Raw genomic sequence first — 17973 nt, 5'->3', positions numbered from 1 at the left:
CTTCCCAGTCTGCTTTGTTATGATCTTTCACCTTATTGTTTACCTGTGCTGCACTCTCTCCTTTATTCTGCATTGTGCTACTGTTTTACCTTGTTCTACCTTAATGCACCGGGTAATAATCGGATCTGTATGAACAGTATGCAAGACAAGCTTTTCACTGTATCTTGGTGCATGTGACAATAATAAACCAGTTCCAATTACGGATTGTTGTTCCTGAAAATTTATTCAACACCGGTTTTAAAATTCCTCAGCCTGGAATTACTAAAAAAATACGCTCTTGTATTCTTCTCGTACCAGGAATATCACATTTGCCATTTTCCAACCCTCTGGCACCTCCACTGCTTCTGGAGGATTATGGCTATCTCCCTGAAAATTCCCTAAAAGTCCCTGGAAGGTAGAATTTGCCGTTATCACCATACAGTGCATTTAGTTCTGAACTTAGAACAGTACAGCACCCTTTGGGCCATCATGCCAAATTAAAACAATCCCACCTGCCTCCTCTTAGCTGACACTCAGTGGCCACTTTATTGGGTACACCTGTTAACCCGCTCATTCATGCAAATATCTAATCAGCCAATCATGTGGCAGCAACTCAATGCATAAAAACATGCAAACAAGATCAAGAGGTTCAGTTGTTGTTCAGACCAAGTATCAGAATGGGGGAAGAAATGTGATCTAAGTGACTTTGTGGAATGATTGTTGGTGCCAGATGGGGTGGATTGAGTAGCTCAGAATCTCCAGGGATTTTCACACACGCCAGTGTCTAGAGTTTACAGGGAATGGTGCAAGAAACAAAGCAGTATCTAATGAGTGACAGTTCTGTGGGCAAAAATGCCTTTGTTAATGGGAGAGGTGGGAGGAGAATGGCCAAGCTGACAGGAAGGCAACAGTAACTCAAACAACCAAGAGGTGTGCAGAAGGGCATTTCTGAATGCACAACGTGTCAAACCTGGAAGTGGATGGGTTACAGGAGCAGAAGACCAGGAACATACATCCAGTAGCCACTCAGATACAGGAAGTACCTCATAAAGTGGCCATGGGATGTATATTCCTCCATGCCCATGTATCCAATAAAAGCCTCGTACACAACCCTCAGCTGATTCTGGTCAGACTTCTGGCTAGTTATCCCAGCCTCCCATCTTCCATGAGTTGTGAATACAAGTCAATCTGTTCCTGTGTTTTTATTATTGTTAATAATCCCTTCTGTAGAACCTTAGAATTATATTCTGTCAAATCTCTTATGAATCATAGTAGATAGAACAATACAACACAGGAACAGGCCAATGCGTCCAGTATATATATATATATCTCCAGCATATCTCTGCTATCAGCTTCCAATATCTCCACTATCTCTGCTGCTACGGACATTTTAACACAGCTACAGAGCACTCCGGGTGGCAGGCGGAGATACGGCTCTCGCAAAGGAGGTGTAAGGCGCTCTTTCCCTCCGATAGCCTGCAGGTCACCCTTGGGCGAGGTGCAGCACCTGCTTAGCCCCCCAGTCAGGGTGACGTGAAGCCATGGGGGCAGGTGGTGGATGGCTGTGTGAGTAGCTGGTGCAGATCACAAGTCCTGGTTATGTGACAGGCTCTGAAGAGTATTTATAATGGCTGGGGGTCACGCATTTTGTAACAAAACTGCCCAGAACAAGGCAATGGTAAACCACTTCTATAGAGAAAATTGCCAGGAACAATTATGGTTATGGATAGACCATGATGACCCACACCAGAGTACTCAATTAGTATTGTAGCCTTACGAGCTTTGTCTTTAGTGGCTCCCAGTTTACCTTCAACTACCTGCATACTGCTTCCATGATGGAAAGAGATTTTAGGGTTTTCCAAGGCAAACTTTCTAATGAACCTTGAACAAAGTGCTAAATACTTACCGCCTGATGCTTCTACGAGCCACAGTGTCTCAGAGACACAAATCGCACCCCATTCCGGCACAGTACCAATCTCCCACTCCAGCCAAACTCTCCACTTGGGTACTTGGTTTTGCACTCAGATGAAAGACATGCGATCACTCAAGCTGGAAAATAACAAAATTAAATCTAACACACCATGGAATAAATAGACTGGAATATAAAACTTACTGAAGTCTAACCAGACATAAATAGAATCTCCACTAATGATTGACACACGCTAGAAATACAATATAACTATTACCACAATAAAATCCACTAAGAAATATAACCCTCTCTGATGTATAGCACACATTAGAATATAATACACACTGGAATCTGACACACAATGAAATATAACAATGCTACGGATGTTCCAAGTCCGGCTGTGAAAGGAGGAGGGTTGGGATGGCCTTAAGAAGATTTCAAGGTGGTGGAAATCTAAAGAAACACATAAAGAATTGTGGAGGAACTCAGGAGGCCAGGCAGCATATATGGAAGGGAATGAACTAAACAGGTGACGTTTTGGGCCGAGACCCTTCTTCAGGACTGGAAAGGAAGGGGAAAAGATGCAAGAACAAAAAGGTGGTGGGGCGGGGGGGGGGGAAGAAAGGAGGACAGCTGGAAAGTGATCAGTGAAGCCAGGTGGGTGGGGAAGGTAAAGGGCTGGAGATGAAGGAATCTGACAGGAGAGGAGAGTGGAAGCAAGAGGAGGAGGCGGCATCGGGAGGAGGTGATAGGAGGAGAGGTAAAACGCCAAAGTGGGGGAACAGAAGAAGTGAGAAGGGGGGCAAGAATTTATTTTACCAGGAGAAATGGATGTTCATGCCATCAGGGTGGAGGCTACCTAGATGGAATATGGGTGTTGCTAGCAACTCCATCCCATAAGAACCCAGAGCTACAGAAACAGCAACAGAAGATCCAAGGATCTCATCCCAGAGAGAGGAAGGATACACCAAGAAGATGGGCCACACCTGGGAAAACTTGAAAGACTGACTCAAGTCAGAGGACTCTGGCAGGCTGCTTTTGGCGGCCCGTGCCACAGCAGAGCCAATGGGCTTAAAATAAGAAGAAAGAATATAACGCACACAGATATTCAGAGGAATATATTCCACTGTTATTTAACCAACACAGAAATATAACCCATCCTGGAATATAACACATACAGATATTAAACTTATGAACATAAAGGAGGATGAGAGGTGTCTTAATAGAGGTGTACATAATGATAGGTGCCTTCGAACAAGTGGATAACTAAAGACTTCTCCGCAGGGCAGAAATGGCTAATTCAAGGGGGCAAAAACATAGGGGGAATGTCAGGAGTAATTTTTTTTGCAGAGTGTGTCTGGAACACATTGTCAGTGGTAGAGGCAGATACATTAGGGACATGCAAAAACACTTACATAGGCACGTGGATGATAGAACAATAGAGAGTTATGTAGGCAGGAATGGTTAGATTGATTTTACAGATTAAAAGGACGGCACAACATTGTGGGCCAAAGGGCCTGTACTGTGACGTAATGTTCTATGTTTTATGAAATATAACACACTGATATTCAGTAGAATATAAACATCCAGATATTTAACCCACTTTGGAAAATAACACACACAGATCTCTATCCACACTGGAATATAACACACACAGTATTTAACCACACAGATATCTACCCACACTGGAATATAACACACACAATATTTAACCCACACAGATATCTACCCACACTGGAATATAACACACACAGATATTTAACCCACACAGATATCTACCCACACTGGAATATAACACACACAGATATTTAACCCACACAGATATCTACCCACACTGGAATATAACACACACAGATATTTAACCCACACAGATATCTACCCACACTGGAATATAACACACACAGATATTTAACCCACACAGATATCTACCCATTCTGGAATATAACACACACAGTATTTAACCCACACAGATATCTACCCACACTGGAATATAACACACACAGATATTTAACCCACACAGATATCTACCCACACTGGAATATAACACACACAGATATTTAACCCACACAGATATCTACCCATACTGGAATATAACACACACAGTATTTAACCACACAGATATCTACCCACACTGGAATATAACACATATTTAAACACAACCTACAGTAAAGTTAGATTTTCATAGCTATGTAATCTACACTAAAGTATAATGTGTAATGAAGTATTAGTCACACTGTAACATAACAGAGTGAACAGACACACACTGTAATATTAGTCACATTGTAATATAATCCACACTGCAATATAAACAACTCTGAAATAGATCTCACATGTTAAAATGCAAAATACATTGAACACAAGCCACATGGAAATATATATCATACATTGAGCTATCATCTACACCGAAATATAGAAACGACACTGAAATGTAACTCGGGCTCAGAGCTTTCATTGTTTAACCAAACATGTCTAAAGGTCTGCATGAAAAGTAGTTTTTTCTTTATTCTGTTAAAGCTTTGGAGCCAACCTAGTATGGTCAAAGTCACTAACACTAACCGTACTCCTCCGGAATGTGAGAGGAAACCGGAGCACCCGGAGGAAACCCACACGGTCATGAGAAGAACGCAGAAACTCCTTACAGACAGTGGTGGGAATCGAACCTTAATTGGTGATTGCTGGCTCTGTAAACTGAAAGGCTAGTCACTGCACTACTGTGCTGCCGTTACGTTAGGCCTGTCATTGTGAAGCCCCTCTGGACCTTCTCCAGGGCCAACACATCCTTCCTGAGATCTGGGCCCCAAAACTCACCGGGATCAGCAGGGCAGGAATCAACAACTCTTGTCTTTTCTACTCACTGCCTCAGGAAAACTGCCAGATAGATGAAAACCACACCCACCCCAGGTAGTCTCTCTTCTCTCCTCTCCCATTGGGCAGAATGTACAGCAGTCTGAACTTACACCCTTCCTGTGCTGTGCTGTACTGTTCTACCTTCTCATCCTGTCATTCCAACTATAGAATTCACACCAAATTTCAGACTTTTATCTATCACATGTACATCGAAGGATACGGTGAAATGTGCTGTTTGTGTGACAACCAACACACCCAGGGATGTATTGGGGGCAGTCTGCAAGAGTCGCCACACATTCCGACACCAGTGCAGCATACCCACCATGTGCAGCAAAACCTGACCTCTAACTCCCCTCTCCGTCCCCAGAACCATCCCCACAAACCCCCCCAAAATCTAAAACAAAACAACTGAGTCCAAACCAGAGCAAGCTAACTGGCTGAAGGGTTCTTGTCTCCGCAGTTCCTTTCACTTAGATTCCAGACACGGTTAAGATGGCATGGTCAGTCGAACATCACCGACAATTCATCGCTTTGCATGATTTGTCTCTGAGAAGCGTCACCTCGTTGTGGTGGAGAGGCTTGAGAGTTCCTGAGATCTTGAGAGTGATGCTGTCTGGAGATTAGCCCCCTGGCACTTAACTCTTGGTAGGGTGGCTCATGGTGGCAAGATCAAGGGAGACATCCCAGACAAAGAGCAATCCAACCAAGACCTCAGTGGTGGGAGCTGGCAGAAGATGATAACACATCGCAAAGGCAGTGAAAGATCCCCAGCTGTCTTGCACTCCGTGCCACTGGACCCTGACGCTAATCGGTCAAGGACCGTGTGGTGGCTACCTGTGCATCATTAAACAGTCAGAAACAGGCATCCTCCATGAATGGAATCCACCCTAACATCCCAGATTAAGTCCCATAACAATCAGCAAGAGGTAAAGGGGGCAGGATTGTGCTCTCTACAGCCACCAACAGATAACTGCCATTGTACTCAGTTCGCACTACTATCAGCTGTCCATCAGAACCCATCGTATTCAGTTCCCATAATAAACACAAGCAGCTGCGTCCCTAATGAGAAGTTTCAGCTCATTTCACACTGCGTGTCCTGACAGTATAATGAGGGATATTAAGAAGAAGCATTTTTGCAATGCCTTCGGTCATCTGCACAAGTCCCACTGCACTTCACAGCCAATGGAGCAACTGGCAAAGGGTAATTGGTGCATTATGGTCACGTGTACTGAGATACAGTGAAAAACCTGTACAAAAATTTCCATACAGACCATTTCAAAGCATATCAAGATACCTAGCAGAAAGGAAGAGCAACAACAGTTCAAAGTAAATTTTATTATCAAAGTATTTATAAGTCACCAGATACAACCCTGAGATTCTTTTTCCTGTGGCAATACTTAGCAAATCTATAGAATAGTAACTGTAAACAGGATCAATGAAAGATCAGCTCGAGTGCAAAAGGGAACAAAACGTGCAAATGCAAATAGACATAAATAGCAAAAAATAATGAGAGCATGAAATAACAAAATAAGGAGTCCTTCAAGTAAGATCATTGGTTGTGGGAACATCTCAACAAATGAGTGTAGTTATCCCCTTTTGTCCAAGAGCTTGATGGTTGAGGGGTAGTAACTGTTCTTGAACCTGGTGGTGCGAGTCCTGAGGCTCTTGTACCTTCTACCTGATGGCAGCAATGAGAAAAGAGCATGGCCTGGGTGGCGAGGATCTTTGATGATGGACGTTGCTTTTCTACGACAATGTTTCATGTAGATGTGCTCAATGGTGGGGAGGGCTTTACCCCATGATGTACTGGGCTGAATCCACCACCTTTCGTCAGATTTTCCACTCAAAGGCATTGGTGTTCTCGTACAAGGCTGCAATGCAGCCTGTCAGCACACTTTCCACCATATGTCTATAGAAGTTTGTCAAGGAAGAATATAGTGTTACGGTTACAGTTATAGAGCAAATCTGGAGCTAGAAGTCGCTGGTCTTCCATTCCTTTGGGTTCATCGGATGCATGGAGAGGGGTGCTTGCTACATAGGCAACAGTTTGGTCTCCATGTTGTACTGGCCAGGCTTACGTATCTAGACAGTCAGAATCCAGGATGCAGGACGCAGCCAGGTCAATCCTGTCCAACGGAGGCCTCAACTCAACAGAGAGAATACGGTGCAGGTAGACAAGGGCACAATGTGGGTAGATTGTGAGGGCAAGAGTTCTTATTTATTATACAAGAGCCACAGAGTCAGAGCACAGAGGCCCTTCAACTCATCTAGTCAATGCTGAACTATTATGCTGCCTAGTCCTATCAGCCTGTACCTGGACCATAACCACCCCCCAGGCCCCTCCCATCCACGTACCTATCCAAATTTCTCTTAAAAGTTGAAATCGAACCTGCATCCACCACTTCCACTGGAAGATCATTCCACACTCTCACCACCCTCTGGATGAAGAAGATTCTCCTCAAGGCATCTTACAACAGTGGGATAGAAACTGTCCTTGAGCCTGGTGGTGCATTTTTCAATCGTTTGTACCAACTACCCAATGGGAATGAAGAACAGGAGAGAAGGTCAGGGCTGGGACCGATCCTTGAATGTGTTGGCTGCTTTCCTGAAGCAGAGGGAAGTGTGGACAGAGTCCATAAGATATAGGAGCAGAATCAGGCCATTTGACCCAACAAGTCTGCTCCACCATTTCATCATGGCTGATCCAATTTTCCTCTCAGTCCCGCTTTCCTCCCTTCTTCCTGTAAACTTTCACACCCTGACTTATCAAGAACCCATCAACCTCCACCTTAAATACACCCAGTGACCTGGCCTCCACAGCCGTCTATGACAATGAATTCCACAGATTCACCACCATCTAGCTAAAGAAATTCCTCCCCATCTCCGTTCTAAACATTCAACATTCAATAGGCTTCTAAATCACAGCAAGTACAAGCCCAGAGCCTTCAAATGCCCTTTGCTCTTCATGGAGCATTGCAGAAACATTTTCCTGACTGTTGGGTCTCACTGCAGATCTCATCTGCCCAGTCCACTAGAGCTGACGCACATTCACCTATCTTACTGGGTTACAAGGCCACCAGCTACTCTCACCTGGCAAAACAATATACTGGGGTGTGACCGCTGTTGCTGCAAACAGGTACTTGAAGCCACAAGTGAGAGCTGAGTGTCATTTAAATTAAACAGATTGAGTCTTTGTTGAAACTACAGGGGCAGGAATTTCAGAAGAATGTGTTAAGCATTCGGATTTCATACCTCAGAGGTCAGAATGTGCTTTGACAATCCAAAAACATTCTGCCATTAAATTTGCTTATGTCAACTTCTCCAGAGTTCACTGGTGCATCTTGCTGTTAAGACATGACTGCTTTGGTAAAGTTTGGTTTATCTGACAGTCTAAAGCTCATGGTACAGAAATACTTTCTTCCCCTACGCCATCAGATTTCTGAACCGTCTGTGAACACATGCACACCACCTCGTTATTCCTTTGCTTTGCACAATATACTTGAAATTCCAACTGGTTTATTATTAACGAGAGATGAGCCTTATTTGCCACATGTACATCGAAACATACAGTGAAATGCGTTACTTGCGTCAAATCAGCGAGGAGCATGCGGAGCAGCAAATGTCAGCAAGCTTCCAGTGCCAAAGTAGCATGCCCACAACTCACTAACCCTCACCATACAGCTCTGGGCTGTGGGAAGAAATCCATGCGGTCACAGGGAGAACGTACAATCTCCTTACAGGCAGATGTACTGAGATAGAGTGAAAAGCTTCTCTTGCAGACCAATCATACACAGTGAGTTGAGGTAGAACAATAACAATGCAGAATAAATCATCAAAAGAACACTCTTAGCAATTCTAAATGGGGAGAAAGAGAATTTAGACTGAAAAGCGTAAAATGATAATAGATATAATGAGTGGATCTATAAGGAGATGCTCACGGTGAGTTGGCAGTAATTTTAAGTCTTTGCACCTTACCTAGGCCAAAGACGAGCAAATTTCACATCATATATGTCAGAGATAATAAATCTGATTCTGAATACATCTTTCACCTCATTAGGACACAGCCTGTTTGAGGAGAGGGGGAGCAGAGTTTAAGATTTGCATTACTCCTTAATAAGAACGAGCTTCCTGATGTTGTTCCCATGTAATCTTGTGATGGTGTTGGGCTCACTGTCCGCAAATTCAAAAGAAGACTTTAAGCCCGATCCGATACAGATCCCGTCTAGTCTCTGTGGTGAGGTCCAGCTGCTTGAGTGGTGCTCCCCCTCCCCCACCAAGGAGGAGCTACTAACAAATTAGTTTAAACACAGTTTTATTTTATTTTTAATGATTACATTAAATCTGAACAAATAGTTAACATACATTTAAAACTCAAAGTATTTCACATGTATAAAAGATTTCCAAATTCCAAAAGATTTGTAAATGAGTTGCAGACGATCGAGTACTCCGTCACAGAAACTGAAGTTTGAGGAATGAAATCTAGTTCTTCTTTCTGTCCACCCCATCCTTCTGTTGTTCTCCTTGTCATTCCTAACAACCCCCAATGCTTTCACACATTTATACTGTTTTGCTACTCGTTGACATTATTTGCATGTGATGTTTTCCAGAGGTTTTTGCCTGGGCAAAGTAATTCAGATAGACTAAAACAGGCAGTTCCCAAACTGGGGTCCACGGACCCCTTGCTTAACAGTATTGCTCCATAGCATAAAAAAAGTTTGGAATGAGAATTCCTGGTCAAAAAACTTCTGGGAACAGAGATCTCATTCACCCATAAAGTAATGCTGTTAGGGCTAACTGAGCTCACGAATTTCCCAACCATTAATAGATCAACTATGCCTGTGACCATGTGTTAACTGACATAACTCTTTTGTTTTGCATTTGGCTAATGCAGACAAGGAGTTTCCTGGTCACTTCACTTTGCAAACCATCTCTCTTGAGCAGCCATGCCCTTGCTGTGAGACAGCACCCTGTGCTCTGTAAACAATGCTATTTGCAAAGCTGTGTTTTTAACTTCAAACTGATTGCTGCTTCCGATTTACAGTAAGAACTGAAGACTGGTTCTTGTTTACAATAAGAAGCTGAGCAAGAACTATTGATTGGAAGTTTAACTTTGTCAAAAATAACTCTGACCCTCTGGAAATATCATGCTGCTGTGCTAGAAAGCTGAGATCAGCAATAAGCCTCTCGGCCTGGAAGGAGAATGTCTATCACAGACTAGTCTCAACCTTAAGACCATATTTCCAATACCAACAACAACACTCATAACCATAGAACAGAACAGAACAGCACAGGAACAGGCCCTTTAGCCCATGATGTTGTACCAAACTAATTAAACTGATAATTGTTATGGTTTTGGTATTAGTTTATTATTGTCACATGGATCAAAATGTAGTAAAAAGCTTGTCATGCTACCGTTCATACAATATATATGTATTAAGTGAATACATACACAATGCTGGAAGAACTCAGCAGGTCAGACAGCATCAGTGAGAAAAGAGTAGCCAACGTTTCCTGATGAAGGGTCTTGGCCCAAAACGTTGGCTACTCTTTTCTCACAGATGCTGCCTGACCTGCTGAATTCTTCCAGCGTTGTGTACGTATTCTTTGATCCACAGCATCTGCAGTTGTATTTTTGTGATATGTATTAAGCGCTCAGCTAAACTAGTTCTCTCTGTCTCCAATCCTAATTCAATTCAATCTGAACTGAACCTGTGTCTATCACTTCAGCTAGCAGCTCGTCCCACACTTGCACCAGACTCTGAGTGAAGAGGCTGCACTCCTTACAAAGATCTTGACAGGATCACACTCAAGTGAAGACAAAGCAGATGCCTAGTAACATTGTCCTTTAACCCCGCTCACCAGTCTCTGTGGCCCTGGCTGAAACTACCTCTCACACCCTAGCACTCTGGTTCCAACACAGCCCTGCGCCACTCCCAGAGGGAGTATTCTTGTGACTGTGATGGTCCAGATATCGAATGCCACAGACAGCCGGCTGAGCAAGTTCTGATGGAGACGTCACCCTGAGACACTCTCAAACAATCATAAACACAAGGATGCTGGGGAACAGCATCTACAGAGGGGAATGAACATTCCATATTGTGGGCCGTGACCCTTCATCAGATCTGGAAATGAGGGGAGCAGAAGCCAGAATAAAAAGGTGGGGTAGGGGGAGAGGATTATAAGCTGGTAGGTTATAGATGAAACCAGCTGAGGAGGAAGGTGGGTGGATGGGCGAGGGGGGAATGAAGTGAAAAAGTGGGAGGTGATAGGTGGAAGAGGTAAAGGACGGGTGAAGGGTCTCATCCTGAAACATTGACTGTTTTTTCCCCTCCATAGATGCTGCCTGACTTGCTGAGTTTCCTCCTCAGAAATTCCTCCACACTTCCATACTAAGTGAATATCCCTCTATTCTGAGGCTGTCCTTGAATCTTACACAAGGAAACATCCTCTCCACATCCACTCCATCGAAGCTTTTCAACATTCAATAGGATTTAATGAGATCACCCCTCAAGCTTCTGAATTCCAATGAGTACAGGTCCAGAGCCATCAAACACTCCTCATATGATAATCCCTTCAATCCTGGAATCAATTTTGTGAACCTCCATTGAACCCTCTCCAGTGTCAGCACATCCTTTCTACGATGAGGGGCCCAAACCTGTTCACGATACTCCAAGTGAGGCCTCACCAATGTTTTATAAAGTCTCAACATTCCATCCTTGCTTTTATATTCTAGTCCTCTTGAAATGAATGCTAACATTACTATTGCTTTCCTCACCATTGACTCAACCTGCAAATGAACCTTTAGGGAATCCTGCACGAGGACTCCCATGTCCCTTTGCATGACCATACACTTCCTGACACTGCATTCCATCTGCCACTTCTTTGTCCATTCTCCTAAGCCCTTCTGTAGACACTCTGCTTCTTCAAAACTACCTGCCACTCCATCTATCTTCATATCATCTACAAAGTTGACCACAAAGCTATCAATTCTATCATCCAAATCATTGACATCTGTAATGAAAATAAGTGGTCCCAACCATGTCTAATTGCTCCCCCACCCAACCTTCTCTGCTTTTCAATTCCCCATTCTGGTTTCGCTCTCAACCCTTCTCTTCTTCTCCCCTGCCTATCACCTCCCCTTGGTCTCCCCCTTTCTTCCCTGCTCCTCTCCTATCAGATCCCTTCTCCTCAGACCTTCACCTCTTCCACCTCTGTTCCCCCCCACCCCGTCTTACTTCATCCCCCTGTTTGTACTCCTTCCCCTCCCCCACCTTCTTATTCTGACTTCTTCCCCCCTCCCTTCCAGGTCCTGGCAGGGGAATGGGACCTGAGGTCTCTATTCAGATGTTGACGGTTTTCGGGTTTTGGATTTATTTCAGATTTCAATTGTCTTTGACTGACAAGGAACACAGTCAACATGCAACATACACCACAGACATCAACACAGCCAGTTGGATTAAGATAAATCATCTTAAGGGAAATCAGGGGAACGTGAGTTGGACAAGTTGTGGTGACATTATGCCAAGCAACTCCTGACTGAGAGCACCCTTGTGAAGAAGAAGAGGTCAAATGCTTCACTCAGGAAGGAACATAGAAAGTACAGCACAGGAACAAACCTTCCGGCCCATGATACTGTGCCAAGCTAATTAGGCTAATCCCATCTGTCTGCACATGGTCCATAGCCCATCACTCCCTGCGTATCCATGTGTCCTTCTAAGAGACTCTTAATGCCATAGTTATATCTGTCTCCTAATACCAGTGTACTGGAGGAGCCCAACATGAACAGTATCTCCAACACAATAAAGCAACACCAATTCCGGTGGATAGGCCATGTCATCCGGATGCCAAACTCACGTCTACCCAAACAGATCCTTTAGTCCCAGTTGGAGGAAGGTCAGTGAGCCCCCGGTGGGGAAACGAGACACTTCAAAGATGATATCAACATTAGCCTGAAGAAATTCAACATGACATTGAAAAACTGGGAAGACATTGCAGTCAACAGATTCAGCTGGATGAAATCTGTTCACGAGGGAAATGCGCGGCGTGAGAGGGATCTCCGCAATGCCACAGAGGATGATCACGGCTACAAAAGGAGAGACTGAACAACCAATAAACCCGACCAGTAACCACGGTCACCACTCACTCGTGTCCACACCACACCGGAATATGTGGATCCCGGATCAGCCTCCGACCACGGTCACCACTCACTCGTGTCCACACCGCACCGGAATATGTGGATCCCGGATCAGCCTCCGACCACGGTCACCACTCACCCGTGTCCACACCGCACCGGAATATGTGGATCCCGGATCAGCCTCTGACCACAGTCACCACTCACTCGCGTCCACACCGCACCAGAATATGTGGATCCCGGATCAGCCTCTCACCACAGTCACCACTCACTCGCGTCCACACCGCACCGGAATATGTGGATCCCGGATCAACCTCTACGGACCCACCGATAGACAACCCGTCACGGGAACATCATGATCAAACTACTATCTGCTTCCAACAACATCACTGACAGTGCATTCCAGGTTCCCAAGAGTCTCAGTGTAAAATAACTTGCCCTGCACGTCCCGTTTGAGCATTCTGCATCTCATCTTAACAGTATTAGACATTCCGAGCCTGGGAAAGATCTCGCCTATCTGTGCCCCTCAGAATTTTATCAACTTCTGTCAGGTGCCCCCTCAGCCAGGGGAAGCAGTTCTGGTGTGTCCGACCTGCCCTCTAATCCAGGCAGCATTGTGGTAAACCTCTATGTAAGGAGGTCACGGTGTTCTGGGCAAAGTGGGAGCTACATAAGGGTTTTGGCAGCAATGAAGGATAAAGCACAAGCACAGAGAGACACAGACAGGAATACCAATGTCACACCTGCTGGTACACAGGCCTGTTCTCCCCACACAGAAAATAACCAGAATCAGATTTACATTTATGCCACTAACGTTTCAAAATTGTTTAATGTTACTTCCAATGCATGACTGTAAAGAAGAACAAAGTAATTGTTACTCAAGATCTGATGCAGCACAAACAAAAAACACAATAAGATAAAGAACACAATAATAATTTTGAAAACACAGTAAGCATGAATAGATACAATAGCTTATATACACAGATTAATTAGATCGTAAGACCACCAGACTGAGGAGCAGAATTAGGCCACTCGGCCCATCAAGTCTGCTTCGCAACTCCATCATGGCTGACTTATTATCCCTCTCAACCCCATTCTCCTGCCTTCTCCCCATAACCATTGACGCCCTGATTAATCAAGAACCTATTGATTTCCACCTTAAATATACCCAATGAACTGACCTGCACAGTTGTCTCTGGCAATGAACTCCGCAGTTTCACTGCCCTCTGGCTAAAGAATTTTTTCCTCATCTCTGTTCCAAATGGACATCCCTCAATTCTGAGGTTGTGCCTTTTGATCCCAGACTCCTCCCCACTACAGAAAGTATCCTCTCCACATCCATTCTATCTAGCCCTTTCAACATTCAATTGATTTCAATGAGATTCCCCCTCATTCTTCTAAACTGCAGCGAGCACAGGCCCAGAGCCATCAAACACTCCTCATATGTTAACCCTTTCATTCCTGGGATCATCCTTGTGAACCTCCTCTGGACCCTCGTTAACGCCAGGGCATCTTTTCTTAGATAAGTTCAAAGTTCACAGTAAATTTCTTATGAAAGTACACACATCACCATACACAACCGAGATTCAGTTTCTTGTAGGCATGCCCAATAAATCCATAATAGAATCAATGAAAGACCACACCAGCTTGGGCGTCAACCAGTGTGCAGAAGACAACAAATTGTTCAAATACAGAAAGAAAGAAATTATATTGAATAAATAAACATTGAAAATATGTGATGCAGTGTCTTTAAAAATGAATCCACAGGTTGTGGGTCCAAAACTGCTCACAATACTCCGTGTGTTCTGACCAATAACTTACAAAGCCTCAGTATTACATCCTTGCTTTTGTATTCTAATTATCTCAAAGTGAATGCTAACATTGCATTTGCCTTCCTCACCACTGAATCAACCTGCAAATTAACCTTTAGGGAATTCTGCACAAAGACTGCCAAGTCTCTTTGCACCTCTGATTTTTGAATTTTCTGCCCGTTTATAAAATAGTCCACAACTTTATTCCTTCTGCCAAAGTGCATGACCATGCATTTCCCTCCACTATATTCCATCTGCCACCTCTTTGCTCATTCCCCCAATCCGTCCAAGTCTTTCTGCTTCACCCTGCTTCAACACTAACTGCCCCTCCACCTATATTTATATCATCCACAAAGTTGGCCATGAAGCCATCAATTCCTTCAGCCAAATCATTGACATATAATGTGAAAAGCAGTCCCAACACCGACCCCTGTGGAACACCACTAGTCACCAGTAACCAACCACAAAAGATCCCCTTTATTCCCACTCTTTGCCTTCTGCCGATCAGCCAATCTTCTATCCATGCTCGTATCTTTCTTGTAATGCTATGGGCGCTTATCTTGTTAAGTAATCTCATGTATGGTACCTTGTCAAAGGTCTTCTGAAAATCCAAGTACACAGTCTCTCCTTTGTCTACCAGTGGCATTTGCAATTTTCCAGTCCTCTGGAACAATTCCAGAATCCAGTGATTTTAGAAAGATCATCACTAATGCTTCTAAGATCTCTTCAACTCCCTCTTTCAGAACCCTGGGCTATAATCCAACTGGTCCAGGTGACTTATCTACCTTCAGGCTACTCAGCTTCCCAAGCACCTTCTCTTTGGTAATAGCAACTACACTCACTTCTGCCCCCGATACTCTTGCATTTCTGGCATTCTGCTAGTGTTTTCCACAGTGAAGCCTGATGCAAAATAATTGTTAACAGACACAAAATGCCGAGGAACTCAGCAGATCAGGTAACATCTAAGAAACTGAATCAGCAGTCAACAGTTTGGGCCGAAACCTTTCTTCAGGACTGAGAAGGAAGGGGGAAGATGCCAGAATGAAATGGTGGGGGAGTGAGGGGAAGGAGGCAAATTAGAGTGGTAAGTGCAATCAGGTGTGTGCAAAAGGCCGGGGGAGGGGAGGGCAAGAGAGGAGAGCGGACCATAAGGGATAGGGAAGGAGGCGAGGACCCAGGAGGAAATAATAAGCAGATGAGAAGAAGAGTCTCGGCCCAAAATATCAGTTGATTATTCTTTTCCATAGATGCTGCCTGACCTGCTGGGTTCCTCTAGTGTTTTGTATGTATTGCTTTGGATTTCCAGCATAAGCATAAGCAGATTTTTTCATGTTTTTTCAAGTTTGTCTTCCATTACTACCTCTCCAGTGTCATTTTCCAGCCATCCGATACCCACTCTCATATCTTTCACTTTTTATACATCTGAAAAAAATATTTTGTATCTTCTTTTTTATCATTGGTTAGCTTACCTTCATACTTTATCTGTTCTTTCATTATGGCTTTTTCGGTTGCCTTCTTTTGGTTTGTAAAAGCTTCCCAGTCCTCTAGCTATCTTAGACACCCTCACTTATGCTGCCTTTGACTCCCCATGGTTGCTTCATCCACCCTTTAGAACACATCATCACCTTTAAAATGTATCTATCCCGCACTTTCCAAATTGTCCTCAGAAACTCCAGCCATTCATCTCCTACCATCAGCCCTGATAGTGCCCCCTTCTGATCAATTTTGGCCAGCTCTCTCATGCCTCTGTAATTCCCTTCACTCTACTATAATACTGATGCATCTGATTTTAGCTTCTCCTTCTCAAACTGCAGAGTGAATTCTATCATAGCCTTCTAAGGGTCCCTTTACCCTAAGCTCCCTAATAGAAACCAGGTCATTGCATAACACCTAACCCAGAGTTCCATTCCACAAGCTGCTCTGGAAAGCCATCTCATAGGCATTCTACAAGTTCCCTCCCTTGATCTTCCCAATCTATTTGCATATTGAAATTCCCCATAACTATCACAACGTTGTCCTTTTTAACCTACACTTTCTGTCGTCATTATAATTTGTAGCCCACCTCCTGGCTGCTGTTTCGAGGCCTACATATAATTCCCATCAGGGTCTCATTACCTTTGTGGTTTCTTAACTCTACCCACAAGGATTCCACATCTTCCAATCCTATGTAACCTCTTTCTAAGCGTTCCATTTCATTTTGTTTCCAGCAGAACCACCTCACTCCTCTGCCTAGCTGCCTGTCCTTTCGATACAATGTGTATCCTTGCAGGGTTAAGTTCCCAACTAGAATCCTCTTCCAGCCACACCTCAGAGATGCTCACAACATCACACCTGCCGATTTCTAACTGCACTACAAGATCACCTACCTTATTCCGTGTGCATTCAGATAAAACACCGTCAGTCCTGTATTCATCACCCTTTTTCAGTTTGGTCCCGTTACTCTTTAACTCATCCCACTGACTGTAATTTTGCCCGATCGTACACTTGTCCTTCCTCACACAGTCTCACTACACACTGCATTGACTTATATACCAACTACCCCATCCTCTGCCCTACCATTCTGGTTCCCATACCTCCTGCCAAATTAGTTTAAACTCTTGCCAACAGCTAGCTTGAGCAAACCTGCCCAGAAGGGTATTGGTCCCCCTCATGTTCACGTGTAACCTGTCCTTTTTGTACAGGTCATGCCTTCCCCAGAAGAGATCCCAACGATCTAAGAATTCTAACCCTGCCTCAATTCTTCAGCCACACATACATATGTCTACCCGTATGCAGGCACAGGAGAGTCTGTATACAAGGTGACTGACAAGAAATGATAAAGTAGTGGTGGTTGGAGTATGGAGGGTATGGAGGGGTGGAGGTGTTGATCAGCCTTAATACTTGGGAAAAGGAACAGTTTTTGAGTCTGGTGGTCCAGTGTGGATGCTACACAGCCTCCTCCCTGATGGGAGTGGGACAAACAGTCCATGAGCAGGATGGGTGGGATCCTTCATGACGTTCCTGGCACATTTCTACATGTATGACCTTGATGGTGGGTGGGCTGGTGCCACTGATGCCTTGAACAGCTTTGGTTACCTGTTGAGGAGCCTTCCTGGCCACGGCAGTGCAGTTTCTGTACCATGCAGTTGATGCAGCTTGTTAAGGCGCTCTCTACTGCACATCTGTAGAACCATGTGACCACAGGTTACCAAAACTGTCCAGTGTATCGTCGGCACCAGCCTACCCACCATCCAGGACATACATGTACGTGCAAAGTCCGGCACTCTTCAGCCTCCTCAGAAAGTGGAGACGTTGGT

The 17973-nt window shown here is 44.3% G+C and overlaps 1 protein-coding gene across 1 annotated transcript in view; it reads right to left on the bottom strand.

The window, feature by feature from the left end:
* Nucleotides 1–17973, bottom strand: part of scn5lab (sodium channel, voltage gated, type V-like, alpha b) — a 672977-nt gene that overhangs the window by 552226 nt on the left and 102778 nt on the right. Inside the window, exon 2 of the mRNA XM_059971792.1 lies at nt 1886–2028. The gene's annotated coding sequence lies outside the window, so the exon portion shown is untranslated. The remainder of the gene's footprint in view (nt 1–1885; nt 2029–17973) is intronic.

Source organism: Hypanus sabinus, chromosome 6 (assembly GCF_030144855.1).
Source record: "Hypanus sabinus isolate sHypSab1 chromosome 6, sHypSab1.hap1, whole genome shotgun sequence".
NCBI classification, from domain to species: domain Eukaryota; kingdom Metazoa; phylum Chordata; class Chondrichthyes; order Myliobatiformes; family Dasyatidae; genus Hypanus; species Hypanus sabinus.
The sequence above is the reverse complement of the archived record's forward strand: the minus strand, read 5'-3'. Positions and strand labels throughout refer to the sequence as shown.